At 41.8% G+C, this 6868-nt stretch overlaps 1 long non-coding RNA gene across 1 annotated transcript; it reads right to left on the reverse strand.

Moving 5' to 3' along the window:
• Positions 1-4038: 4038 nt before the first annotated feature.
• LOC147153780 (uncharacterized) lies at positions 4039-5775 on the reverse strand. Its single transcript, XR_015087517.1, has 2 exons — positions 5526-5775; positions 4039-5426 (listed from the first exon to the last, which is right to left on the reverse strand). It is a non-coding gene; the product is annotated as an uncharacterized LOC147153780 (long non-coding RNA).
• Between the last annotated feature and the right edge of the window lie 1093 nt (positions 5776-6868).

The following is a 6868-nucleotide window of genomic DNA, read 5'->3' on the forward strand; positions in this document are numbered from 1 at the left end:
TATACACATAACATCATGAAAATGACAAAACATAAGTGTGAATATTTGTCTTACAACTATCCAATGTTACAAAGACAAAATGTTGGTAGTAATATCACTTAAAATATCAGAGGGTCTCTTAAAGGGCAATTTCAAGGACATACAGAATGTTCAATACGATTATGAACATGCAATACACATGATCAATGTGAGTGTTTATCAATTACCTTTTAGTGGAAAAATCATACCTGTCAAGTTGTACACTTTTGGCGTAATTTGTAGAACGCCTTTTCAAACATCGCTGATTTCCGTTCACGTGACGGCAGACATTTGAAAATAATGTGTAAGATCATGTACAGATATGCAAGGGCAAATGACAACTTTCGTAAGATTTAGTACAGGGGTTGACCTGTATGGAAGATAAAAACATGTTTTTTAGGCTATTTCGAAATTTAGTATCATTTAGCCACTTCTCACACAGTGTTATAGGACATGCCAAAATCACGTACATCTCAATGGGGAAAAAATGGATTAAAACAAAGGGAAGGAAAAACATTTTAAGAAACTGGTGTGCAAATATGGGCACTTATAATAAGACCTCAGTTTCACTATTTTCGGACCAATTCATGAGTGATTCTCAAGAGGGCACCAAATGTAATTTATAAAGATATTAGCCCATAAAGAGAAATGTCCACTCAGTAAATGTCGTGCAAAGATACAAAAACATGAACACACGCAGCAATGTCGAGGATCTTTCTTAGCCTTGAGTAATGTTTGCCTCTATCTGCTCTTCTTCTATTTTCTTTTTGGAGTTCAAACGAGACTTGAGACCTTTGAGCATGTAAAGGACAAACTTGAAAAGCGGGTTTCGTTGGATCTTTTTTTTTATATGTGCTGGATTTTGTGTTTGTGAATTATGACACTCAATCAGCATGATTGCTGATCAAAGAAAATCTCTGTGCGTCCGTCACTGTACAACACTGGACATTAAAGTGTAACTACACGAATGTTTTTCTTTTAAAAATACTTGGACGACAGTTAAGACTGCTGAGCAAATATTGATTGGTCCGGACAGTTTCATGATTTGCTTTGAGAAAGTCGGAATTCACTCAATGAGCTGTCAACTCATACATAAAAAAAAATAAATAAATAAATAAAAAAACCCGAATAAATATGATCATCATAGAGCTATTAATATGGCACCGTATGTCTGCTTTGGAGTAACACTGGTCTCAGATGGCCCTGGATCGATCAGAACTGTTGCCATGACTACGCAGTGATGTGACATGGAGGGACTGAAGACAAACCGAGCAGGGGAAGGTGGATTTAGGTTCACGTGTGCACACGCGCACACAAACACACAGCGGCCTTGAGCTGTCCTGCTCACACAGCGCAGAGGTGTTGAGTACAAAGATGTTTGTCTGCTCGCGCACATCTCAAACGTGAGATGAGGCGACAGCCGACGCACGCGTGCGACATTAGCGCTGCGCATGACAACATCCATGCGTCTTCTGATATTGTTCATTATCCGGAGCTGTTGCATTATCTGATTTATGCCTTCTTGTGGCGCACCTCAATACAGTCGAGCGCTATTTCACGATTATGTGCCCATCCTGTTTGAATCTCATTCAGGCACAATCGAGGGGATCAATATACAGACGGGGTTGCAAGTGTGTGTGTGTGTGGGATGTGTGCCATTTGGAGCCTCGCAAAATACGCACACAACTGCGCGACTACTTGCAGCTTCAAATAACCATTCACACACACGCGTGCACATGCACACACACTTTTTATAAAAGAATAACCTGACGTTTTTGGATTCGCAAGAAATTACCGCACCCAAGAAAAAACAACCGATTTAATCATTTCTTTCCAACAATCTACTATGTTTATTTCATAGCGTGTCTTCGCCGACCATCTTCCAGTCGTGTTTATGTTAAGTTTTTTTTTTTCCATTCAGATTTCAGCTTCTGTGTGTTGCCATGTGAATGTAATCTTCCCGGGGCCTTCAGAATCCCAAATGCTGGTTCATGACAAATAGACTCCATAACTAATGGCCTTTTTTTTTTTTTCTAAACCAATCAGATGTCAGATTCACCACTCTCATTTCATCTCATTTTTCCATCCTCTGATCAGACCTAAGTAGTTTTGCGAGTGCAGCCAATCAAATTGCAGCAGGGCTTGTCCTGCCTAGAACTCAGTCCGATTCATGATTGCGCAGGTGCCTGAGGTGGACCAATTTTGTATCTGACTTCAGTAGAAATGTATTTTCAAGGTAGACTTTTCAAGGAAAAGCTGGCCATTGTGGTAGGTCGGTCAACAGTGCACCTTGCTGGCTTGTTTCGACACGGTGAATGATTTATTTGTCACTTCCAGAGCAGCAACAACTAGCTAGCGTTGACTACTGAATTATCAAAATACTAACAAAGTCTTAAAAATAGGGTGGGGGAAAGCAAAGTTTAAAGTAAAGAAATCACGACTAGGGTTACGTGACACATGACAGAAACAAACTTTTTGGTCTGTGTCCTTCTGCACGACATAATTACCCCGTGAATCCGGATTTCAACAAAACGATCCTCTGATTATTGCGAAACAGTCTTGAGAAAGGCAGACGACGGGACCTTGTTGTTTTGTTTGATGAGGTCTTCTGTGACAATGAGGTTTTCATCAATGGGACTTGAGACTTTCATTTCCTCAAAGACAAACAAAACACAAACACGCATAACTGTACATGTTTACGCCTGTTTCTTACAATTACATTGATGTAATGCTTCACTCCCGTCTATTAATCCCAAATTCTGTTCACATTCTCATTCAATGCGCTTCCCTCCCAACAAAAGGGAGGTTAGATTTATGTCTCATTTGGGTCCATGTGGGATTGGTGGAGGAGGGTATGTCTGGTTCATGCATGGGCATAACCTGGGCCCCTGAAGAAAAAGGCCCCCACTGCCAGCTGCCAGCCATAATCAAGCCACCCCACTGTGTCTATCACTGATGATGTTTGACCCGTCTAATAAGGCGAGTGTGTGCCATCAGAATGTGAATTCCCCCCAGCTTCAAAATAAGACCTCCGTTCATACAAATGGTGTTTGAAGTCACTCTAACGTGCTCATTTCAACAAGTAAAATGAATCCGTTTTCTGTGACCTCAAACATAATGATACTTAAAATATTCACGCTGTTTCATGAATCATTTCTGTTTTCATCCACAGCTAAAAAAAAAGAAAAAAGAAAAAAAAAGTGTGTCCCGTTGGCTGCTGTAACACGTTTCGACAATTTCCTCTCGTGATCAGGAAAGGATAATTTGCTCACATATCTTAAAGACACTGGAAAGTGAAAATATACGTCTTATATATTTGGTACGCCACAGACAAGATAGTGTTGTCAACGACCTTGCCACATTTCAATGATTCAAAAAGTATTTGAAATGAGACCTTGTGCAAAATCCACCCTTTCTCTCCGCTCTCAAATGCTGTGGGCGTGTCTGCTCAATTTGCTGTAACCACGCCCCGCCCAGCGGTCAACTGTCAATCAAAGAGTGGGGTGAGTTGAGACACTTATCTTCACCAGTAATTCAACTTTTGGGGCGGAAAACTAACATATGAATCGATATTTCAGGATGCTGCGCCTCCTTACGAACAAGCAGATTCAATGTGAACATAACTGTTTTGGTGATACGGCCCCAGAGATGGGAGGTAACGTACAAAGTAAAGTACAAATGCTTCGTTACTGTGCCAGTCCTTCGTAAATTTGAGTAGTATTTTCCAGTCCTTTGTAAATCGCGGAGTATTTATCTTTTAGAATACTTTTTACTTCTATCACCAGTATCTGTATTTTTTTTACGCGACACATTTTTAAAACAGGGTCCTTACTTTTGTTTTACATGATGCATGACGATTAAAAAATAAAGTTAGACCCGGTCCCTGTATAGCCTGTCAAGAAAAGTTGTTTGTCGTACAACTTACGGGGTAAGTTGACCCATCGGCCATTTTTTCCTCCCTACATCCCCAAGCCTTTCCTCCTTTCATCTTTCATCCTCCTCAACCATTCTTTTTCTTCCTCCTTCACTTCTACATAGTCCTTTCTTTTCATCTATTTTTCCCTTCTCTCCACCACTTTTGCAATCTCTCCAGTTTACTCTACATTCTATTTGTCCAGGTTGCAGGAGCATACAAACAGACTTTCCCTCTCTCACTTCCTTGGCTACTTTGTCAAAACATAATGTCCAGGTCAATTGTGACTTTTAATTCCCTTATGTGAGGTCTAAATTTTTTTAAATGTTATGTCGACAAAACAGACAGGCCTGAAAAACTACGGGTGGACAAAGGAGCACAAAACAATTAGTGTCAAAAAGAAAATTGCTTTAGAAGTGGTAAATTGCCGGAATAGCTAGCTAGGTAACAGCATGTCATCGGTACGTCGGATAACCGCTAATGCGTACGATGGAGCTCAAGTTCTTGTGTATTGGGGGCGTGGCGACTCATGCGGACGCCCAAATGTGTCAACGGGTGCCATTTTAGCCACGTTTAAGAGGGAGACAACCCAAAAATGATCTTTATAAGAATGTTCTATGCAGCCCCACTAGTCGAAACACTGCATTTTGATTAATATTGCGTTTGTGGAATAGGTATTAAGCACTAATATCCACCATTTTTTTTTTTTTTTTAATATTTCAAGGAGCAGCCATTTTGCCACTTGCTGTTGGCTGAAAATGACATCACAGTTGCTCAGGGCTCACAGTCCTTTGTATTCAGAACAAAATCTCTGAATTCACCTTACAGGGAGATGCATTGATGAATTACAAGTAATTCAAACAACTATTTCCCGGCTATGTAATATCGTCGCTGTCAGGTGAGAAACACTTATCTCCATTTTTTTTTTCATTTCCTTATTTTTACATGAATCGTGTTTCCGCGTTACAGCCATCGCATTAAAGTGAAAAATAAAAACGTTTCCAAAATCGGACATGAGTGTTTTTCACAGGACGGCGACGATATATGCCTTCGGCGCCTCCAAGACAACTTAAAAACAAGTTTACAGATAATTCCGCAAGAAAATATTACTCAAACTCATGAGAACCTCATTGCAATGTCCGCCCAAGCAAAGAATTATCTTGAATAGCGTCCTGCACTCATCTGTACGGCAACATTGCTGCCATTTCTTTAAATTAATAATCAGCGAATCAAAGCGCCTCATTTAATGAAAGCGATGAAAGATTTATACGTGACATTATCAAAGCTGCTCTGCTGTGAGGGAGACGCCCTGCACGCCTGAGCTAAACCAATCACAGTTCTATGAATATGACATGAGACTGATTTGATGTTACATCAGCGCCAGGCCAAGGCAGGAAGTCCACTGACTGAGAGCGGTGGTCTATTTCTGCCTTTCTCCGTCACTGGCTCGAGAGGCGAGAGATCAGTGCAGGGTGGAGGGTAGCTGGTGTTTTGCCTGAGGGGGACATGGACACGCATTCTGTCATTGTTCCGCAGCTGCCACGCCACACCATCCCCTCCCCCTCCCTCGCTCCCCCTCGGTGGCCATCCTCACCTTTAGGGCGTCCCCTGCTACCCCGCCTCTCTAATGAAGAGTGACACGCATCCACAGAATCTGATGGGAGTCTGAAAACGGGGCCTGTGCCTCTTCTGTTTTGTTGCCTGTTATTGACCGAGCTGGCTCATGCTGAGTGGAGGTGATGAGCACGCCGCATACCCATGAGGCATTGCGCAAGAGCTCAAAAGGGCAGATGCACTAGTATGGAATCATGAGAGTCTCATTTTCTTTATTCATGAACAGAGTGATTGATATTGGGAGCAAATGAAAGACTCTAATTGCTCCCCTTTAAATGAGGAATAACTTACAGGCTCATCCTAAAGCTGATGTGTGCCTGTGCATGTGTGTGTGCCTGTGCATGTGTGTGTTGTGCGTGCATGTGCACTTGGTGAGATATCAAAGTGACAACTCCTAAGGCTGTAGGCTCCCGACATATCACTTCAAATAATTCATACGCTCCTTTGTGACAGTTTCTTGCCTTTGTGTCACCAAGACACAGTGTTGTTCTCAACATAGTGACCTTTTAGAAAATAAAGGAATAACAGAATGAAGCATCTGTGCTTTGTGTAGTTCTCACAGAAGCCAGGAAAACTAAATAGCAGAGGTGGATATTTTATTCAACTTTGTGGGTCCGTCACTCTTCAGTCTGTCATTTTTCATGATGAACCGAATTGTAATAGTCAGTTGTGTCATTGTCAGCCAGAGCTGGGCATTCTGCCTATGTGACGGACCTGTCCACCTAGCTGCCGAAGACGGACGCTCAATTTGTAGGCGATAAACGATAAAAGGGAAACTTATAAAAAGTCGGACTCAGCATAGTCGGAAGCCCATTTTTTTCCCCTTCTATGTAATCGTCTATTTTTGCCCCAGTGACGACTGAGAGGTTTGTGACTGACGGATGTGGATTGATGACGAATTACAATGACGGATGAAAATCAAGTTGCGTGAGTAATTAGTCCGGAATTTTTAAAAAGTGTCAGTCGTCAGAAAAACAGGCGGACTGGTCCGTCAATCTGACGGAACGCCCACCTCTGCTAAATCCAGTGGAACTTGGATTTAACGGACTTGAAACCGATGGATTCAGCGGTCAGAAAATCGTGTCCAGTCCATTCAAATCATCACTTCTGAAGAAGCCCTATAAGTCTGTTATTTCTATAATTGGCCTCAGTTTGCCACAGGGCTAGTAAAGTGCACTATGGTGTGTCAGATCTCGCTCACCCAGTCTCCTTAGCAATCATATTAATTTTCTCAATTTTCCCCCAAAATTCCCGACCAACTCTGCGTTTAGAGGGTCATGCTACTCGTAAAGCCTACACACTGTAATGTGGATGTAAAGTGGA

This window comes from Filicampus tigris, chromosome 1, assembly GCF_054856515.1.
Source record: "Filicampus tigris isolate MCC_2025a chromosome 1, RoL_Ftig_1.0, whole genome shotgun sequence".
NCBI lineage: Eukaryota > Metazoa > Chordata > Actinopteri > Syngnathiformes > Syngnathidae > Filicampus > Filicampus tigris.